The 22,958-nt window shown below is 42.3% G+C and overlaps 1 protein-coding gene across 1 annotated transcript in view; it reads left to right on the top strand.

Moving 5' to 3' along the window:
* Positions 1 to 265: 265 nt before the first annotated feature.
* Susd6 (sushi domain containing 6) overlaps positions 266 to 22,958 on the top strand; it is a 96,259-nt gene continuing 73,566 nt past the window's right edge. Inside the window, exon 1 of the mRNA XM_075947252.1 lies at positions 266 to 400. The gene's annotated coding sequence lies outside the window, so the exon portion shown is untranslated. The remainder of the gene's footprint in view (positions 401 to 22,958) is intronic.

Raw genomic sequence — 22,958 nt, 5'->3', positions numbered from 1 at the left:
GGCGCCTGCGCGCGACTCCGCGGGGGAGGTCGCAGCCGCGACGCGACGCCGGCGCTTATTGCGTGCTCGCCTGGCCCCGCCCAGGCCCCCGGCCCGTCCCTTCCCCCGCCCCCTCCGCGGGGCCTCCCCCGCCCGCGCTGTGCAGCTGGGTCAGTGACGCTGGCGCCGCGGCCGCCGCGTTCCATCCTCCGAAGCTGACCCCCGCTCGCGTCCTGCTCCTCCCGTAGCGTCCGCCAGCAAAGCGCCAGTCCGGGGCACGCGAGGCGTCGCGGGGACCCGACAGGGAGTGCAAGCAGGCGGGCGGGCGTGCGCGCGCGGCGGCAGTGGCGGCGGCGGAGCGGGTTCGGCGGCGCGGGAGCTGCGAGCGCCCCCTTCCCGGAGGTCTCGGCGAGACTCCCCGGTGAGTTGTCACTGGCGCGCCGGTCGGAGGGCCGGCTTTGTGTCAGCGGCGCGCGCGCGGGGCTGGTTGTCAGGGCACGGGCGGGCACGCATCCCCCTCCGGGACACGGGCCTCGGCGCGGCCGCCTGCTCCCGCTCTGGCCACTCCGCTCAGGTTGCTCGGCCCGGCCGCTCTGAGGGCGGCGGCGTGGCCGTGCGGTGCCGGGGAACCCGGGCATCCGCGCGGGCGGAGGCCCTCGGTGTGGCCGCGTTGGCCCTTCCCGCCCAGCGAAGCCGCGGCCCTGGGCGACGGGACAGGCTCGGCCGAGGCCGGGTTTCCTGAGGAAATGGTGCAGCCGCTCGCGTGTGCGCGTGAGCTCTCCGGAGCCGCAGCGCCTGGTCGCCTCTTTAGTCGCTGAAACTTTCTTATTATGTGCACTGAAACTCGCCCAAGCCACTTCCTGTTTTGTTGTTGTTTCGAATGCGACTGCATCTAGACTTTCTTTTTGAATCCTTAGTAAAATCACAAATATTTGTGAGTCCGACGTTCCCCCTCGGTTGTGGTCGTGCAGCCACCGCGGTGGAAAAACTTAACCTGTAACGGAACTGGGAGGACAGCGAGGCCCGGGCAAAGAGGCGTCAAGTTCATTGGGAACTTCACGGCTCGGCGGAGGCCTAATGTTGTCGCCACACACTTCTATGGTGACAAGGCAGTATGCTGCCCTTTGTTGCTTTTGCCGACTGGGGGTTGAAGTGCTCTGTACAGAGAGAGGTGCGGGGACATTCTCCAGTTCGGTGAAGCCACGGGTGTTGACTCCTCTCTAGACCTGCAGTACTGCTCTTCACAGTGATCAATTCTTGTTTTGCTGTTAGAATCCCTTGAGTTAAAAAAAATGATATTCTCTCTCTCCTTCCTCCCCCCCCCCCCCCTCTTTCGTGCTCTGGGAATTCTACACCCAGATTGTCACCATCTAGCGGAGACTAGTAGAGACATGCCCTTGGCATTGACTTCTTAGTTTTGAGCTTTGTACTTTTTTCTTTAGGTGCATATTCAAATAGAAACGAGCATTGTCTGAACTGGAGGGTGTTCTTATACTTCAGTAAAGGAACAGTTTCATAAGGCGGGGATGATGTGCAAAGCTTCTTAAGGGTTTACTGTGTACCAGGCTTGAGCTAAAAGTTTCCCTTAAAAAATTACATTTATTTAGTGTGCTTGAGTTTGAGTGTGGGAGCTTGTGTACAAACACACCATGGTGCTGGTGTGGAGGTCAAAGAACAGCTTGGCATGAGCCAGTTTTCTGCCTCCTGGAGATTGAACTTAGGTGATCAGGTCTGGTGGCAAGTGCTTTTAACCACTGAGCTATCACTGGCCCAAGTTTCACTTTTGATCTCACTTAATAACATTTGAGGCAGGGTGGATATTATTCTTGTTTTTCCAATTGAGATAAAAGCCACACAAGTTAAATAAAGCCACAAATGTAAGTTCTGGAGTCTCTAGATATTTCTCAAAGCACCATTAGTTGAGGCTGTTCCCCTAATTATAAGTGCCTCTAACTCTCCTGGATGCACATTTATGGTCAGTTTGCACAATGCTGCTTGTTCACCTTTTAAAGATGTTTTCATTCTATTTTGTGTGATACACAGCATATGCCAGTTGCCTGATATTAGAGATACTGTGATGAGTAAAACCGAAACCAGACAGGTCTTCACGGAGCTCTGATTTTTGTCCTCCTTAGGCCCTGCTTTTTGTTTTGTTTCTTTGAGTCAAGTTTTCTTTGCGTAACAGTCCTGGCACTCACTCTGTAGACAAGGCTGGTCTTGAACTCAGAGATCCGTAGGCCTCTGCCTCCCAAGCGCTGGGATTAAAGATGTGCACCACCATGCCTTGGTTGGTTCACAGTTTTTTAAATTCAGTTTATTTTGGTTTATTGTGGTAATTTTCATTACTGTTTGCTGCTTTTTAGAAACTTGTACCCATTAAGTTATTAGTTTGAAACCTGTAGGTGGGATTCCTGTCTACAGAGGGACTTTGGATATTGTGGTAGGAATGATGTATGAGTCAAATCCTCACCTATTGCTGTAGAGAAGTCTCAGGGTGTGCAGTCCTGAGAGCAAACCCACCAGATGGCAGTTTGACTTGCTGTGCCCAGCTTCCCCAAATGTAGCACTCAGGCTCATGGGGAGAAGAGGAAGACAGGTAAAAAGAGGTGCTGCAGCCTGGCAGGTGGCAAGACCTCAGCACTGTGGTTTCCTGGCTGGTCTTCATGGTGCGGTGATTGATCTGGAGCTCTTATGTAATGATGCATCTTTCTGACAGGGGATTTCCTCCTCTGCTGTTGCTGGGGCAGCAGTTCCTGCTCTACTACTTCCTCCACACGCATACATACATGTAGTAATTCACTTGGCTTCTAAAAGTAAGACTTTTTAATAAGTTTATTATTATTTTGCTCACATTATGCTTGTCCATTTTTGTGTTTAAAACTTGCCTTTGGTTGTGCTTATCTGTAATCTCAGCACTGGGGAGGCCTGAGGTAGGAGGGTCATGAGTTCCAGCTAGCCTGGATACACACATAGTGATATCTTGTATCAAAATCAGATGACAGAAAAAGACAAAAGCCCCCCCCCCCAAACCAATATCCTTGCTCTCATTTCGTTCTTCTTGTGCTTTTTCTGTATCTTTAGCTCTTTTGATATTCTTCACTGCTCATATCCTCTGTAGACTTAGAGAAATAATAGTGTCTTAAAGATTCAATTATGGGGCTGTAGAGAGCGCTTAGTGATTAAGAGTGCATGCTGGTCTTGCAGAGGGCTGGAGTTTAATTTCTAGCACCCAACCAGCTCACAGTCATTCATAACTCCAGCATAGGGGGGTTGGTGCCCTTTTCTGGCCCCTGAAAGCACACAGACACCTACACATAAACAATAAAATCTTAAAACTTTTGTTAAAACTAGTCATGGTGGTGAATGCCTTTAATCCAACACTGGGGAGGCAAAGGCAGAGTTTGAGGCCAGCCTGATCTATATAGTGAGTTCTAGGACAGCCAATGTTACAATGTGAGACCTTGTCTTAAAAAAAAAAAAGAAGAAGAAGAAGAAAGTTAAAAATCCAGTGAGGAGTATGATTTTCCTCATTCCAGTACCAAACAGGTGATCTGGGAGAATAAAGCAGAACCATTTGCTGGGCATTTGAAGGAAAGCCAGAGAACAAATGGTGCTTGTGTTTTCCCTTTGTTTCCCTGTTTATCAAGTGACAATTCATGAGAGGTAGTGACAGGTCCTTATAGCCCTCTTTGCTTGGTCACCCATCTTCCATACATTAAAGATTTTACCGATCTGTTACATAGAGAAACCCTGTCTCGAAATCTCCCCTGCCAAAAAAAAAATTATTTCTTGCTGGGCAGCGGTGGTAATGACTTTAATCCCAGCACTTGGGAGGCAGAGGCAAAGAGATCTTTGTCAGTTCGAGGCCAGCCTGGTGTACAGAGTGAGTTCCAGGACAGTAAGGGCTACACAGAGAAGCCCTTTCTCAAACATACAAACAAACAAACAAACAAAAAGCCACAACAACAAAAAAGAATTGCTCTGTTGCAGGCTTGAAAGTGAAGATTATGACATTTGGGTTAAGGGCAAACATTGAAACAATATGTAACAAGAGAATCTTTGGTTTCTCTGAAAATTGTTTCCATGCAGGGATCGTATCACTCTCTATCTCAATTCATTTCCTGTTATTGTAACAAAGTACCTGACATGTGGTAATTTGTAAAGAAGAGAAGCTTATTTGACTCACAGTTCTGGAAACCAGGAAGTTGGAGAGCTTGGCACCAGCGTCCTGCATCATAACACAGCACAGGGAATCACATGGCAAAATAAGCAAACTTGGTAACTTGAGTCTCTTCCTCTTGTAAAGTCAGCATGGGTGTGCCACACTCCAGACCTCACTAATCCTAGTTATTGGCTAATATATCCATTCACCTTTTCGTCCCAAACAGAATTAATATATAACTTTGAGGGTTTCTAGTACCTAAACTTTTAGAGATGAAGAGGAGGGAGGATCTTGAATTCAAGGTTAGCTTGAGTTGTTTAGGGAAACCCTGTTTCCAAACAAACAAACCAAAACACAACACCCACATATATAATAATGAGCCTTCACCTAGTCAGATGGTTTTTAGAAAATTCATGTTCATAAAGTATATGGCCACACTGTAGGACACTTAAACAGTGAAAAGGACTGATGTGGGAGGACTGTTGGCTCGCTGGGAGGAGGAATGCACCTGAGAGTTAGGGCTGCAAGCTTTGTAATGTGTATTGAAGTCGTTGATCTTGAGACCCAGGAGGCAGTCAGGCAAACCTTGGGGTGACTGACTTTGGGCATGAAGATCTATTTACTATATATATCATGACTGGGATTCAAGTAAGTAGATGTTTTCCTTTGGTTGATGTGTGATCATGAGTAAAAATCTTTTAGGTGAGTTCGTCAGGCACCTGTTGTTTATAGGCACCTGCTGTTTTCTGTCTTTATCCTCATATCTGTGCCTGTCTGTTGTGCACCCCCCCCCCATCTTTTTTTGGGCTGGAAACCAGCAAAGTTTCTTCATTTGCTCTTTTGTATTCTGGTTCTCGGTTGTATGTAGAGATAACCAGGTACCTAGTAGATCTTGAAGTGGTACTGAGCTGGGTCACTGCTGCTTCGATCCTGAGGCAGAGGGACAGTTGAGTCTCTCTGAAGGTACTAGGTATAAGAGTACAAGGTTTCGTACAGCAGCTGTAGTGAGAACTGAGCAGGGCTTCAGGCTCTGGGGCTGTCTGTGATGTGTCTCCCTCCTGGAGACATCTGAAGGCTGCATGCCAGGCATTCATGCAGAACTCCCGAAACAGGATATTAACTAAGCATTCTCTCAAGCAGAAACAGATGTAGTTGCCTGTTACTGTGGTCAGTGCTGAGAGAGCTCTAAAATTACCTGGTAGCTGTGTCCCTGATACACCCCCTCAAGAGTACCAGTTTAAGTGTTCTGGTTTTGTTTTTCTACAGTGCTCCATTACTTGGCTTATGAAGCTAGCCTGGGATTCCTCATGACAGCAGCAGACTCGTTGCCTTTTCAGACTGCAGAGGTGGTGACTAGCAGTTCTTTATTACCCAGAGCAGGATCTTTTATGTGGAAAAGTTAAATGGCTCGGGATTCTTTTCTCCTGTAGTTTTGAGATTAGGAGCAGAACCTCAAGAGAAGAGATTTGAATAAGGACTCTTCCAGACTCCCCTTTCTTACTAACCTTTCTCAAGGAGGACATGTATCTAATCTGTCCAGACCCAGTTTACCACCAGCAGTGACTCCTCTGCACCCACAGGAGTTTAGGGTCAGAGTGGAGTTGACTTTATGTAGACTGTCCTTGCTGAAGTTCTCTTTGGCTGGACTAGACTTTGGCCTTTGACTAGGCTGTGAATGCATGCATGTTAGTCCAGTTCTTCCCCCTTTGGGCCGCTCTCAGTAGATCTCTGTAAATGAAGTAGGTGGAAGTCTGAAAAGGGGAACCGAGAAGCTGGGTTGACTATTTTGCATCTTAAATTATAATTTTCTTTCCACACTGTTTGAGGGGAGGTTGACGGGAAATTTTTCCTTTAATTTCCATTAAAATGGGAAGAGATTTCAGAAAGGTTGAAATATGCAGGGCAAAAAAAAAAAAAGGTCATTATTGTGCAACCTAATGCGTCATTTCTGTGTATTCTTTTTCTAACATCTCTTGTGGTAATATCCCTAAACATCCAGGTTTGAATTGTGTTTTTCTCAGTGTTATTCTATAACCACTTTTCTTTGACTCACCCTTAATAGTTCAAATGGCTTTGTGGTTTTATATATATGTATATATGTATGTATATGTATGTATGTTTAGTTTCTAAGTTTGCTAAAGGAGATTTTTGGCATTTAGCATATTATTTGTCATGTGCCTTTTTGTTTTGTTTTTGTTTGTCGAGACAGGGTTTCTCTGCATTTAACAGCCCTGGCTATCCTGGAACTTACTTTGTAGAACAGACTGGCCTTGAATTTACAGATCCACCTGCCTCTGACTCCTGAGTGCTGGCATTAGAGGTGTGCTCCACCACCCCCTGGCTCATGTGCCTTTTAAAGAATTGACTTTGTTGGCTAATGACTTATATATCATAAAAATTCACCCATTTAACGTGTGGCTTCCTTCACATAACATGTTTTTGAGGTTTGTGTTATAGTGTGTTATTCTGTTTATTACTGAGTAATATATCTTTGTGTAGATGTACAGCTTTTTAAGATTATTTAATTAATTTATTTATTTTGAGTTTTTTGAGAAAGGGTTTCCCTGTGCAACAGCTCTGGCTATCCTGGAACTCACTTTTTAGACCAGGCTGGCCTCAAACTCAGAGATTCACCTACCTTTGCCTCCTGAGTGCTGGGATTAAAGGTGTGAGCCACCACTGCCCAGCTAAGATTTTTTTTTTGTTTTTTGAGAAAAGGTCTCAGTATGTAGCTCTGGCTGTCCTGGAAATCAGTATGTAGGCCAAGCTGGCCTCGAATTCATAGAGGTCTACCTGCCTCTTTTTCCTGACCGCTGGGGTTAAAGGTGTGTACCACCACCACCCAATCTATACCACTTCTTTATGCATCAGTTCATAGACATTTACATATAAAAACGCAACTGTTTTTTAGTATATTTTCAGAGTTGTATAAGATGACACCAATCTAATTTTGGACTAGTCTCATCAACTCTAAGTGAAATCCTTTACCAGTTATCTTTCTGCAAAGGTTTCCAGTAGTTTACTTTCTTTTTCTTTTTTCTTTTCTTTCTTTCTTTTTTTTTTTTTTGTTTTTGTTTTTCGAGACAAAGTTTCTCTGTAGCTTTGGAGCCTATCTTGGAACTAGCTCTTGTAGAGCAGGCTGTCCTCAGATTCACAGAGATCTGCCTGTCTCTGCCTTCTAAGTGCTAGGATTAAAGACGTGCGCCACCACCACCCAGCACCACTGGTCTACTTTCTATGTATGTTCACCTACTTGGACATTTCATATTATTGTAATTTTGATATGTAGTCTTTAGCAACTGATTTCTTCCATTCTAGTTACTTTTTAAAAAATGCATATATTTTGCCTTTATACCATGTTCATGCAATACCCTCGGATGCCAGAAGATGGTGTTAGATCTCCTGGGACTGGAGTTACAGACAGTTGTGGGCCACTATGTGGGTACTGGGAATTGAACCTGAGTCTTCTGGAAGAGCAGAGGTGTTCTTAACTGCTGAGCCATTTCTGCAGCCCCACTCACTATTCTTAAGGTTTATTGGTGGTGTAGCATTTATCTGCAGTTCAGTCCCAGTTTATTGCCAGGTAATATTTCTTAGTAGAGAAGATATACCACACCTTACTTTTGTATCAGCTGATGGATATTTGCATTTTTTCCACTTTTGTTTTTGAATAATGTTGCCGTCTGTTGTCTGTGTATATATCAATAATGTAGTCATCCATTCTAAACTGGCTTTGAATTTGAGATCTTTCTGCTTCAGCCTCCCAAGTGCTGGAATTACAGGCATGTGCCACCACAGACAGCTAAGAATATCCTTATATAAATTTTTATGTAGACATGTGTTTTTATATCTTGGGGCTATATTTTAAAGCTGCATCCATATATCTGGTTTTAGGTTAACCTACTTGATGGTGCAGTTTGAGGAAAAACAATGTTAGAACAAAATCTCTTCGTCTTGTTCTGTTGAGATTGCCCTATGGTGCAGAACCTAATGATGAGAGTTGACAGAGTAGTATCTAAATTTAGTGAGCATATACTGCTTCATTTTTTTAAAAAAAAAAAACTAGAATATTTTCAGTGCGAAGCCTCAGTTCTAAAGTGCCATTTCAGAGAGACCTTTATCCAGTAAGCCATAGTGCTTTCATTATTAAATGTGATCTGTAATTCTCAGAAGTTTTTCCCTTTTTGGTAAAACTTGTGCTGGGGTTCCATGTACCTTCTGGGGAGTCAACCAGTGAGACAGGGAAGCTCTAAGTGCAGTGCATATGTAGATCTGAGAAACAGTGCTCTTTAGAGCAGCTTTCACAGCCCTCATACAGGTGGACTTTGGCTACAGCTGAGTTTAAAAAAAAAGATCAGGCTAGACACCAGAAAGAGCAGATGGTGCTGCTGAGAGTGTCATTTCCCCTGTGGGAGCTAGCGCTGAGCATTTACATCAAGCCAGCCATTTTACTGGGAAAAAGGCTTGTCTCCTTTTGCCCTTGTCCTAATTGGAACTAGCCCTCATAATCAGCAGCAGGTTTTGCTTTTCTGGCCTCTAGATCATAACTAAAAGCCCTTGAAACTTACGCAGTTTCACCTAGTTGTTCTTTATCAGAGTGTCAAGACAGTTTCTTTCTAGAGAAGCATAGGGCAGGGCATATGCTCTCCAAGACAGACAAAAATGGGGAACTTTAGTTAGCCTTCTCATATCTGGAACCAAGCCAAAGATTAATTCTTCTGGAAAGTTCTTCAGGTGTGTGTATATAATTATTCATGAATATATAACTTAACTGGCAGAGTTCATTGTCTAAAATGTTGGGATTTGGCGTAGTCCCTGCTATTAATACAAATTCTATTCCCAAGTCTTAGAGTTTCAAGAGACCCAGTGAGGAGTCAAATTATGTTTAATTTTATTTACTTATTTTTATTTCTTGAGAAAAGTTCTATTTAGCCCTAACTATCTGGAACTCACTATGTGAGTCAAACTGGCCTCCAGTTCACAGAGATCCGCCTGTCTCTGCCTTCACAGGATTAAAGGTGTGTGACACCATACTGTCATAAAATTTTTGACTATAGGTAGGTTTCTGGGTTCTATTAGGTTCTTGTGCAACAAACCAAGTATATGAGGAGAAACTGTAGGCTCATTAAAATTGGGAGAAGTGGACTTTGAAGTCTAAGATCCTCTTTCCTTCTTAGAAGAAAACGGAGAAATGGAGGCTCAGTGCTTACTTTGAAAGGATCAGTGGAGAAGGAAGCCAGGTTCCTACCTCAGTATGATCACCTTTGTCATCTTGTTTCTTCTTGTTCTCTGGGCCTATCTTTAGAAAGTGTATTGGGTCCCCAGCCAAGTTTCTGATTCATATTGTTTTGTTTTGTTCTGAATAAACTCATGTTCTTGTATGGTGTGTTGTTTTTTGAGACAGGATATGTCACCAAGTCTGGTCTGGGACTGGCAAGTAGCTGAAGATGACCTTGAACTGTGATCCTCTTGCCTGTGCAGCTGAGTGATGGATTATAGGCTTCTATCCTGATTTATTTAGTACTAGGGATAAAATCCAGGGCTTCAAGAATGCTGGCAAACATTCTATCGTCTGAGCTACCTTAGTCTCTGAGGGCTAGTTTTGAGTCTACCAGTGTCTTTATGATGTTTGAAGGTGTACTTTAAAAAAAAGAACCATTTTTACTTTTGAGAGAGGAGAGAGAGAGAGAGAGAGAGAGAGAGAGAGAGAGAGAGAGAGAGAGAGAGAGAGAGAGTTTGTATAGGTATACTTGAGTGTGTGTACTCAGAAACCAGGAAGGGGTGTTGGATTCTCTGGCCCTGGGATACAAGTGGTTGTGAATCACCCAACGTGGTTGCTGGGAATCAATCTCTGGTGCTCTGGAGGCAGTACATGTTCTTAACTGCTGAGCCATCTTTCCAGCCCTAGGGAATGCTTTCTTAATATGGATACAGTTGCATGATAGCTAGGCTTCTTAACTAATATTTTTTCTCCTCTGTGTTGTGCTTTTTTTGTGATTCAGAAATGGTACTCTACCTCAGGCCAGTGGGTTGTGTCCTCTGTTGGTTTTGTTCTCCTTAAGTCTTCCAGGTGAGACAGTGACAGGTGCTGTTAGCATCCTAGACATGGTAGGATTGCTTGAGGTTGGAAGACAGCAGTCACCTGGAAGAATCCTACACCCCACCTCCTTACTTATTACCTTTCTCCCTCCCCACTCTGTTTTCTTCCTTCCATTAGCGACAGAACCCCTTCATAGCTGTGGGTTTGACTTCCTGGCGTTTATTATGTGTGGAATCAGCCACCTACTTAAAAGACACTGTGAACACATGTCTGTAACAGTATGTCTCTAGTCAACTAGGAAAGAAACAGTTCATATATTCTCTTTATCCCATTCCCGAAAGCTAGTGAACAGAGTTTTATATTTGCTGCTATTGTTTTGTTTTGGTTGGTGTTCTTAGAGCATTTCTAGACCATTAGTGAATTAGGTATGCTGACTGTGCACACCGCTATTATTAGTCTTTGATTGTTTCTCATCCACCTGCAGGTAGAAGCTCTGCTCTAGGCAAGCCATCTTCTTCCTTGTTTAATCCTATGGGGATTTTACTTGTTGCATAACAGGGTAGCAAGAAAACAGACACTGGGTTTCTTAAGAGTTGATTGGGCCACTTTTTTTTCTCCTGTTTATGTGTATTCTCAAGTTATAATAATTTATGAGCAGATAACCAGTTTGGGTTTTGGACTGGTGAGAGTTGCTGCAAAAACCAAAAGGAAGCAAATTTATTTATTCAGCATTCATATCGGCTAGGTGCCATATGCACGTTTATTTTTTATTTTTTTTGCACATTTTGTTTTTTGAGACAGGGTCACCCTATACAGTCCTACGGTTTGCTATGTAGATCAGGCTGGTCTCAAACTCATAGAGATCCTTCTACCTCTGCCCCCAGATTAAAGACGTGCATACCACCATGCCCAGCCCATATATATAGTTCTAAAAGAGAGTAAAATAATCACAGTACTTGCCTGCATGGAGTTACCAGTCTAGAAAATACCCAGGAGTTAACTTGGAGAACTCTGTTGTATACCATAGCCTTACTGTTCTGGCTTTATTAGTGTTTTCTGTTTATTGGGCTTTCAGTGACCCTGGAAGGGAGGATGGGCCTGGGGAAGAATCTTTGAGGAGTTCCTTAATCTCACTAGCAGTGAACTACTTGCTAGATCTAGGAACTTGATCTAGTTGGTGTAAGGCTTTTTTGCTGCTTAGCTTTACTTAATCAGATTTTAATCTGAGAGTGTTTTGGAACTCTGGAGTCTGTGTCTTTATGTGTGTGTTGTGTATGTGTGTGTTTGGGGTCAAATAGTAGCCTGAACTGTCTGACCTCCAAGAAGAAATGACTGACCACACAGATAAAAATATACAGATATTTAGGACTATTGGAAACCTATGTAATTTAACTGTTTATAAAGCCACAGTTAAATAATGTTAGGAAAAGATCTTATCAAATTAATAATTCTATCACGACCTGGCCCACCATATCTATAACTCAGTCTACTCAGACTGTGGCAGGGGGGTCTCAAGTTTCAGGTCAGCAGCCATATGGTAAAACTCCATTTAAAAAAAAAATAAGAATTGTGTACCATGTGTGTGCCTGTTGCCTGAGGAGGCCAGGATCCCTTGGTACTGGGGTTTTCAGACTGTTATGACTGCTGAGAATCAAACCTGGGTCCCTTGGAAGTGAAGTCAATGCTCTTAACCATTGAGTAATCTCTCCAGTCCCTGGCCTTGAACTCTTGAACTTCTTGTCTCTGCCTTCCAAGTGCTAGGGGTTATAAGTAGGTACTTTCATGCTTGGTTTATGTGGTACTGGGAATTGAACCCAGGCCTTTGTGCATGCTATGCGTGTCCTCTACCAATGCAGCTACATCCCAAGCCTTGTACTGCCCCTTATTTTCTGTTGAAAGAAAAAAAAAACAGTAAGAATGTGGGAGAAGGGAATAGATAGGATAGTGGTCTGTATTCCATAGGTACTTTTTTCCCTCTTTAATCCCCCCCCAAGTCTTTATATTTTACTTTATTTATTTGATTTCGGGAACAGGGTATTACTATAAGATAAGGTCTGGAGAGATGGCTTATCAGTTAAGAGTACTGGCTGCTTTAGAGAACCTGGGTTATAAATTCCCAACACTTCCATGGTGACTCACAGGGTTCTGGCTGAGTGGTGGTGGCACATATCTTTAATCCCAACACTTAGGAGGCAGAGGCAGGTGGATTTCTGTGAGCTTGAGGCCAGCTTGGTCTACAGAGCAAGCGAGTTCCAGGACTGACTCCATAGCTACTGTGAAGCACTGTCTCAAAAACAACAACAACAACAAAAAGATAAAACCCTCTTCTGACCTGTCGGCATCAGGCACATACATGGCACACAGACATACATACAAGCAAAACACCTATACACATAAAAATAATCAAACTTTTTTAAAAACACTTCAGGATTCTTTAAGTGTTAGGATTGAAAGCAAAAAAGATGTGTCTGCTAATTTGAGAGTGCAGAGTTTGTTTCTATAGTCCTGTTTGCTTTTGTAACAAAACAAAACAAAACCTTGGTAGGTATCAGTCATGCCCTAAAACCAATTTACACATTTGTTTTGCAACTTAGAGAAAAAAATATATCTAGCACTTAGTGTAAATTCAGTTACTAGATAAGGAAATAGGACAGGATGACTTGGTTCTTTTTTCTTTAGAAATAAATAATTTTGTTGGTGCTTGTCATTTGTTCTGTGTATGCTTCACTAAAAGTACATCCTTACTTTTAGGAATATAGGTAGAGAGTGGTAACATGAACAGATTTCAGAGCCATTGGTGACACCTTTAATAGGGAAGGTGTGGATATGGTAGTGCTAAAGTAAAGAATTTTCAGTAACACATCTAAACTCATGTGTTAATTGTACAAGAATTTATTGAGTGCCCTCTCTCATATTCTTTGCAGCACGGTTTAACACTTGATACTTTATCTGAGTCGTTCTCCAGTGTTTTAGTTAGTCTTTTCTTACAAATTTAAAACCCTTTAAGTGTGTTTTAAATTTTCTCTGTTTACTCTATGGGCTAGACGTCTGTATTAATAGCAGCCAAAATGCAAAAATTTTCTGCATTTTAAGCTATTCTTACACAAGGCATTTCATATAAAACATATAGAACTCCCTACTCAACTTTGGGAGCTCTTCATCTGTGGATTCAGCTAACCTTACATTGACAGTTTGGGGGAGAAAAATGTGTCTGTATTGGGCAACATGTAGACTTTTTTTTCTTGTTATTCTCTAAACCATATAGCATGACAATTATTTATACAGCATAGGTCTTACAAGTAATCTAGAGAGGATTTAATGTATATGGGAGGATATTTGTAAGCAACTGCTATGCTATTTTTAAATAAGGTACTTGTATCAGATTTTGGTATCCACAGGGGTTTTGAACCAGTAAACCTTGTGCCAAGGGACAACTGTTCTTGAATTTTAGTTTTGTTATACAAATGGGAAAAGCAAAACCTTTGACAGTGAGTTGGGATTTAAAAAATATATTTCTTTTAATGCATGTTGAGTGTTTTGCTTGTATGTGTGTATATGCATCACTTGTGTGCTTTGGGTCCTCAGAGTCCTGAAGAGGACAACAGGTCCCCTAGAACTGGAGGACATTACAAATGGTTGTGAGCTGCCGTGTGGTTCCTGGGAACGGAACCCAGGTCCTCTGTAAGAGCAGCAAGTGCACATAACCACTGACCATCTCCATCTTCCCTCCCCTGAAGGAGCTACTACTATGCTTATATAATGAGATGCTAACTCAGCCTTAGATCCAACATCGTAGCTCATGCTGGGAAATGGAAACTTCCAGGGATTTCAGACCCATAAAACTGACTTGCTGAGTATGTTATGGCGGTAGCTCGTTTTCTGTTCCCTTAGCTCAGCACAGGAGTCCCAAAGCCAGTATACTGTTTTTGTGTGTTGATGGAGTAAAAATTCCAATGTGGGACTTGGGGAGATGGCACAGTAGTGAAGAGCCAGTACTGCTCTTGAAGAGGACCCAGCATCCGTGCCGGAATACTCACAATTGCCTGTAACTCCAGGCACTGGCACTCAGACATGTTCAGACACATGTATGAAAAATGTGAATGTTTATAATCTGGAAAGGCTGCCTTAATATCCTAAGGAAGAATGTTCCCATATAATTCAAAAGAGGAGGAAAGTCCCCAGGGATAGAAATACTATCTCACAATCTATGTGGTTGAGGGTCAGATAGAAGTAAAACAAAGCAGAAATTCTGAGTTCATTAGGTTCCAAACACTGTGCCCTGGGGATTTTGAGAGGCTCCACAAGCTCACCCCAAATTAGGTATTGTTGGAATCTTGGTTCTAACACTCCCTTTGTAGTCTTCTGGTGGACTCTTAGGCTGGTGGTGTTTCTAGGCTTATGAGGGCTTCTGAAGACACTTTCTTCCTTTTGATATTGCCAAGAGGATGGTCTCTGACTCCAAACCATTGTCCTTGTGTTGTTTGCAGAGGTTGGAGATGAGATCGTGAGCTGCAAGGACATTATGGCTGTGGCTGCCTAGAATAGAAATAATATGAAGGAGTGCCAGCATTCTTATACCAGAGATGTACTTGGGCAGCCTGCCTGCTTTTTCATTTAGTTGGGAAAGTGGAGGCGTAAAATTGGCTATGGGCCTAGTGCAGTTTCCCTGTTCCTGTGTCCTTTGTAAATGACAGTTGTTTTCAAAAGGGAGTACTTAGTAGGAGGCAGCAGAGAAGGTAGTGGGCTTAGAGTAACCTTGTTCAGTCTCCGCTCTTTCTACTTCCCAGTTGTATGACCTTGAGCAAACTGAACTTTAACCTTCAGTCTTTAAAATTTGTTTTAGATGAGGTCTCACTATGTAGTCCAGGCTAGTCTCAAACTCTTGACAATCTTCCTGCCTTAGCCTTCTTAATGCTGAGATTATAGGCATTTATCACTGTGCCCTACTGATCTTTCAGTTTCGTAGTTTGTAAAATGAAACTGATGGTCACACCATCTCTAGAAAGGTAGCTTATTAACATATTAATGATTACTTAGGGAGGGAATTTAGGTCATAAAGAGAAACTATAACTTCATCTTCCTTCATTTTCTCTTTTTCTTTTCTTTCTTTTTTGGAGGTAGGTCTCCCTATGAGTAACTCTGGATGTCCTAGAACTTGCCATGTCAATGAGGCTGCCCTCAAACTCACAGAGTTTGACTAAACTGTAACTTCTTAAACTACTTTTCTGTATTACTTGATTTTTATAGTAGTGGTATGTTTAACTTGAATAACTTATTAAAACTGTATTTAGTACAATTCATATAAAAATCAAATCAATTCATATTTAAAACAGAAGGCACAGTCCTTCAAATAGCAGTTTGAGGAAGAAATAATAAAACAGATGACCCTTGCTTTCATACTATTTTTTTTTATCTGAGTACATAACTGTGAATAAATCTTTTTGCTGAGTCTCAGCTTCTTCAACTGAAAATGGGGGTTAATAATTGCTGTGGGTTTTGAGGATTATATGAAGTAAGAACTGAAGTGCCTGGCACATGGGAAGTATTTAGCTAACGTTGGGGTCAGCTCTTATTCTCATGACTATGACTTGAAGTGAGGTGGGAATTATATTTTAAAGTTACTGAAGGTAAAGCACAGGGTGATTAAGTGACTTTGCCTCCCTCCTTCACATCCTCTCTGCTTCCCTATTTCTTTCCCTTCTTCTTTTCTTTTTAGATAGATTCTTGCTTTAAAACCACCACACCTGGTTTCATGATTAGGAGGTCTTAAAGCCGAATGTTGGGTTACAGCAGAAATAGCACTGATGCCTATGTCAAACAGGTCTGGAAGTACCTGTTCTATTAGCATAAGATTGTAGCAAACTGGAGGTCTTGGAGGTCCATGCTTGTACTGCCAGGACTGTGGACAGTGGCATGGTAGAGCACACTGGTCTGCCCCCCAGGGGTTAATAAGGCTCTAGTTTGGTGGGGCTGGGGCCGGTTTTGGACCACATCTTTCCCCCCACTTTCTGTGTCAGAGATGGGCCACATCCTGGGTTACTAAAGGGTGGAACTTGTTTCCCCTTTTCCCTTTCCACATCTATCTTGTTTTGGTACATGGCAGACTGTGGTTCAAGTTTCTGAATTTTTAGGTCCAGAACATTCTAGTCTATCCACTGTGGAGCAGTCCTTGCTTGCTACTGACCACAGTACTGGAGCTGTGTTTACATTCTCCTTTTTCCCTTGTCACAACAGCCTGCACAAGACTGGTTGAGCTGCCTCGGGGGAAGATCTCCCTCTCAATCCACTTTTGTGCTCCTATGATTATCTGCTTATTGTTGATGGCTGAAAAGTTTAAGGAGTTACCCCTGAGGTACCAACTTTTTCATATTAAGACCATCCAGTTGCCTGTACATCTTTAGGCAGGTCTATTCTCAATCCTTTTGGCAGGAGTCTTAGGAGGATCTTAAGGAAGAGAACCTCTTACTGGTAGCTAATTTCAAAATAAGGGTCATTACTAGAGAAGCACCCTCTTACCTCTGTGTTGAGAGTCCATTTTAAGCACAGAGTGCTCAGGACTTTTATCTTTTTTCTCTAGTATTGATCTGGTTTTTGAAGGTAGTCTGTTTAAAGTAATGCTGGTGACTAAAAGTTTTGGACAAGGTTCTTATGAAAGAACCAGGTTGTGGGTTTATTTCAAGGCTAGCCATGAGTTTTCAAAAGTAGCTTTTGAAACACCAGGAAGAGAGACCTGGCACAATGTTTTGGAGCTGTCATCAAGGATACTACTACGTTTTGGGAATCAAATTATAGGCAGTCCTTGGCCTCTGAAAACTCATGCTTGGATCTTACCAATCTAATCAAATAGGGACCTGTAAATGGTTTAGTGAACAAAGGTTCTCATTGTCTGAGTTTGATCCTGAACCCACTTAAAGGTGGAAGAAGAGAACTGATTTTCATAGGTTATTCTGATCTCCACATTCATGCCCCCTCTTACAAATAAATAAATAAATGGAAATGTTGAAACTTTTTTCTTAAAAAAGAAATGAACCAGATGGTATTTCTAATAAAACTGACTGATGTTCTTGCTACCAGGATAAAATTAACCTATAAATGTGGGATTGTGGGTGCTCTTGCGTTAGGAGTTTTGGTCACACATGGCAGGTCTGTTCTTACCATATAGAGACTTAATGACTCTTCATTTCCATCCCTTCTGATTAAGAAGGCAGGTGCAAAGTGACCAGAAGGTTGCTGATAGGACCATGTGTCCACTACAGAGTGAAGTCACTCTTGTAGAATAAGACTTTTGGATGTTCAGGTATGATGCCTTGAGTGATTTTTATCTAAGTTGTAGTGTAAAGGAAGAAGGAACATCCTCTTGGAATTATGACAAGGCAGGAATTATTGGGTAGAACTGTAATGGGTGTTTGACCTAAGCAACCTGGTTTCACTGTATAGATCAGGACACCAACCTCAGCAACATGAAGTGTTGTAATTTGCTGTGTTGAAGCTAGAACCAAAGTTGTAGTGATTTCAGAGTCGGTGTTTCTTTAATGGTAGACAAAGTCAGTGGGGATAGGAATATTGAAGTGTGGGATGAGCTGGAGAGTGAGACAAAACAGCTTAAGAAAAGAGGGTAGGACCATGCAAAGGTGTTAGGAGCGGATTGTTTAGATGAAGGGTGTGGGAAGGAAAGCCAACAAAAACAGGATGGAAAAAAAGTGGAAAAAGAGAAGCAGTATACTTGGGGGATGGGGGCGTGTGCACTGTTTGAGGATAATTCTTTTGTGAGGGGTGCTTCCTGGGGTTTGCTCGGGGCATAGAGGACCAGATAGTCTCTCTGTTTAGGGAGGTGCAGTTGAGCCCCCACAGGAAACCTTTTAGTCCCTGGTATTTATAGACTGGCCTAAGCTCTGTAAAGGGCAACTCCCACTTCAATTAGCAAGCCAGCATTATGTGCCTCTGAAGCATATATGGATCCCCATTTGGCCTGTTGGGAGGGCCTGAACAATGTCCCATTACATTAGCCTGATTCCCTGTTGTTTCAGAGGTCATTTGTGCAGGGGCCATACTGAAATTTCCCTCTAAGTGACCTCTGACTGCTCCCTTCCCTCTCAGGAATGAATTGGAGTCTGGCCTGAGAATAGTAGCCCTCTTGTCTGTTAGGCTGGGTAAGAATGCCCAGGAATGATGAATTCTGTTTGTTCCCCATCCTCTGGCTACAGGGCTAGGGTTGTTCTGTTCATAGCCTGACAACTGTGTAGTCAGTCTAATTTAACATAGGTTTATTGACTATGTCCTAGTATGGGTGGGTGTGGGAGGGTATTCAGAGATGATGGAGGCAGGTCTCTGACCTAAGGAGGAAGACTGCTGTGTATTCAGTTCCTACCCTTTAGTTAGTTGTTTTTCCTTATTGCAGGAACTGTCCATAAACTTTGTCTGATCTAACTTAATGGCTATTGTGAGGCTTTAATATAGTCACGATTAAAATACATAAAAACCAAATCTGTATAAACTAAATTAATATAAGGTAGGATGATACTAAATGCTAACATGTGTGGAATAATGTTTTTGTTTTGTTTTGAGTCAGCATTTTGAAATGTACCCAAAGTGGCTTCAAACTTACAACATAGCCAAGGCTGCTTTTTCACTATTCTTTTGTCTCCCTCTCTTGAATTCTGAGATTACAGGCATGTACCATCATATTAGTGCAAGCTTTTTTTTGTATTAGACACTGTTCTTACTGTTTTGTATGTACTAATTGATTTTCTCCGGAACTTTGAAATTGTTTTTAACCATTTTGTATTTATTTTATAGTTAAAAGACTTTTTTCTTAAAAGACTTCCTATATGCGAGGCAAATGCTGTATGCTGTGTTACATCCTAGCTCTGCTTTTGTTTGATTGTTTTTGGCTTTTCGAGATAGGGTTTCTTAGGATAGCCCTGACTGCTCTAGAACTCATTCTGTGGACCAGGCTGGCCTTAAACTCACAGAAATCTGCCTGCCTCAGCTGCCCAAGTGCTGGAATTAAAGGTGTGCTCCACCACCTCCTGGATTTTGTTGTTTTGAGTCAGAATCATGTGTCTCGTGATTCTGAGAAACTTTCTATATAGTCAAGGATAACTTTAAATTTCTGATCCTCCTGCCTCTATCCCCCAATTTTTGGGATTGCAGGTATACATCATCATGCCATTTATATAATGTTGGAGATTGCAACCAGAGTTTTGTGCATGCTAGCATGCTTTACCAATAACTACATCCCTAGCTCTCCAGTCCTTTTTTAATGTTTTATTTTGAGAAAGGGTCTCACTAAGTAGCCTAGGTTGGCCTTGGTTCTTATAGCCCACACAGGGCTTTGAAATTGCCATTTCCCTTCTTTGGGTTCCCAGGTAGCTACTATGACAGGCCTGTGCCCCAGGCCTGACTTTAAAAGGATTTAAAAATCTTGCCTGCACTGGCACACCTTATAAGTAGCAGAACCAGGCTGTCTGAACTCTTGACCACATACTGTAATGATCTTCTGAGCTCACAATTCATGGGTAAACATTTACTATTTCTGGCTAAAGCACAGAGGCACAACTTTCAAGTGAGTGCATCTTTACTCAGTTTACAGATAAGTGCAGAGACCCCAGCTATATACTTTATGTTTAGATTCTTAAAGAGCACATCTCACCACACTAAAACAACAAACCCCTCCCTCTTAACCATTTCGGTATATATTTTTATTAAGAATGTCTGAATTGGATCATTGTTATGCAGGGTATCCATCTTTGGCAGTTAATTTCTAGAGAAATGAGGCTCATTGGAAAAGGCAAATGCTGATAGGTACATATCTAAAGAACAGACAGAATTAGTATCTTTGAATTTACGTCACATTCGACTCCATGTGTCAGTGCTGTGGCTTTCGTAATGTATGGTACCTATGACCGAAAGTGATTGTCCATCTCGTTTGCGGTTCAGGAAATTGCTCATCCAGTCTTGCAGCAGCTTCAGAACCCCCATAGAGTACCCGAAAATATCACCTGAAGTGTATTTTATAATCACCTGGTCATGATGACATGAACACAGAAAGGGAATTTTTTTTTTGTCTGCAAACAAGAAGCTTTAGTATAAATAAGAGGTTCAAGAGAACAAGGAATATCCTGGGATCTTCCATAATTTAAGACCATTCAAAAGCACAGACCTTAGTAGGGCGTGGAGGAGTGGGATTTGGGCTGGGATTGGTGGTTCTTGAGCTGTCTTCTCAACCTAGGGACACTGTGGGGCTGAGTTGTGGGTTGATTCTCTCCAAGTGATGAGTCACATGTTGGGTGAGAAAGGGATGTGGTTAACACTGATGTTTCAGAGGAATGGGTCATTATACTTGGCAGTGGATAGAGGATAGGGCTGAGGCCACACAGGTCACTAGAAGGGGGACTATTTTGGGGATTGAAATATGCCAAGTCATAGGAGGAAATGAGGGGTAGGGAGGGTGGTAATGAGGTAAATATGAACAATATACAACAATATATATAAAAATGTCATAATGAAACCCATTGTATTGAACTCTAGTATAAAACAAAACAGAACAGGAAGGTAAAACTGTAGCACCCTAGTCCTTCAAAAGTCAGTGCTCTCATGGTTGGGGCCCTGGCACCCAGTGTTCAAGATTTCCTCTGCTCATTTTCTGAAGTTCCCAGCACCTCAGGAGGTTGTACAGCTGTATGCAGCAGTCTGAACAGTCTTTAAAGCTTCCTGTTTGTCTTTTATGAAGGTGTGTCTTTATCTACAGTTCATCTGTAATGTTTTTTAGAGTTACTTTTTAAATGTATATGTATGTGTGTATGCCACATGTATGTGTGTATCTGAGGAAGCCAGAAGAAGGTGTTGGGAACCCTTGGAACTGGAGTTACACTGTTGTGGGTTATCTGACATCATTGCTGTGAACTGAACTTAGATCCTCTAGAAGAGCAGCAAGTGCTCTTAACCCCTGAACTATCTGTTCAGTCCAAAATGATGTTAATGTTTAAGACTTAAAGTACCTGACTGAAACACATTTATACCTCCACCAAGATTGTATGCTTTGGGACCAGAGTGCTTAGTTTGAAATCTCACCCAATATCTTTCTTTATGACCTTAGACTGGTTATTTAACCTCTGCTGCTAGGTTTCCCTGACTAAAACTTGAGATAATAATAGTACCTACCTTTTAAGGTGGTCGTGAGGGCTAGATCATATAGTAAGTGTAAAGTGCTTAAATTCATGCCCAGCAAATAAGCAGTCAAATGCTAGTTATATTAATAATAATGGTGTCATTATCTTGAGTATCCTAGGATGGAGTTTTGACCACCTCTGTTCTACAGAATGACAAAATGTCCCTCTTCCCACTAACATAGCCAGGACTGTTTGGCATCTCTAGGAGGCCTGATCCTGGGGGGAAAAAAATCATGCAGTAACAGGTATTTTCAGGTCATCTCCTAGATTTAGTTTTCTGAGGCCCTGTGTGAAAGAATACAGTGTGACTGTTCTGGGGTGTTTGAATCTGTCACTGGTGGGAGGGAAGTACTTGTTTAGAAAATGTCAGAGAACTCACCAAGTTATAACTAACAACACTTTGTTCTTCCTTCAATCTGCTCTCTTTCCCCCTTATGCTTATTTAATAGAAAAGTACTGGAATGCACTTTTCCTGTGTGAAGACACACATCTGAAATTTGTTCTTCCTGGGTCTTGAATATCTTTTAGAAATTCCAGATTGAGGGCTAGGGATTTAGCTCTGTTGGTAAAGTGCTTGCTTAGCATGCTTGAAGCATTGGGTTCCATTCCCAGTAAGACATAAAGCCTGGCTTAGTTGTGAATGACTTTAATCTCGCAGCCCTTGGGAGGCAGAGGCAGGTGGATCTCTTTGAGTTTGAGGCCATCCTGGTCTACAGAGATAGTTCAGGACAGCCAGTACTACATAGAAGAGACAGTTGCAAGATCAACTTCAGTTAAATAGTAGGTTTCAGACTAGCCTGAAATATATGAAACCTAAAAGAACAAACAAAAAATTATAAATAAGGCTTGCTTATTTGAGACAGGTCTTGCTATAGCCCAATCTGGCCTTTAACTTTCTATCTTCTTGCCCTCGTTTGAGACAAGCCTTTTGCAGTGTCTGTGCCTTATGTGTACTGTCCTGCTCAGAATCATCACTGGGAAAGGCTGTCACCCAGTTTTCAAGGGTGTTGTGTACTTGGAAGCATTTTTGGCCTCATATGTTGACACTTGGTTCCTGGTTTTGTACTCATTTTTTGCACAGCAAGGGAGTAAGAAATCTTGGGTTCCTCATCTTTGCAGAAACCAATCAGGACTTAGGGATCAGGGTTGGAAACTGTTGGTTCTCCTCTCTTCTCACTAAATGTATTCTGGGAAGGCTCTGCCAAAAGGGGAAATTGATTGTGTAAGAAGGGTAACTTCCCTTATAGCTTTCAAAGCAAGATGCTTCCTTCCTTTTTTCTCTTCTTGCCATAATTGGAGTTACCAGTAAAGCTATAGTGCAGAACTCTTGAGATGTGTTTGTCACAGTGTGATGGACAGAGGAGTTGCCTGTGCTTGTTCTTATCTTTTCATCGATCCCCTTATAAACAGGAATTACGGGAAATCACAGCTAGCATATAAAACCACAGACAGATGGGAAGAATGGAGCGTATAACCCCCATTCCCAGAAGCAAGCAGAGCACTGAGCTGATTGACCTTAGCATTTGGCATCTGAGCCAAAGCATCAAGGTCTAAAGATAATGACACCATCTGGGATGGAAACCTGAATCTTCCAGTTGTGCGCAGT

The sequence above is a fragment of the Microtus pennsylvanicus genome, chromosome 14, assembly GCF_037038515.1.
Source record: "Microtus pennsylvanicus isolate mMicPen1 chromosome 14, mMicPen1.hap1, whole genome shotgun sequence".
Lineage (NCBI taxonomy): Eukaryota > Metazoa > Chordata > Mammalia > Rodentia > Cricetidae > Microtus > Microtus pennsylvanicus.
Note: the sequence above shows the minus strand (reverse complement) of the source record. Positions and strands in the feature narration are given on the sequence as shown.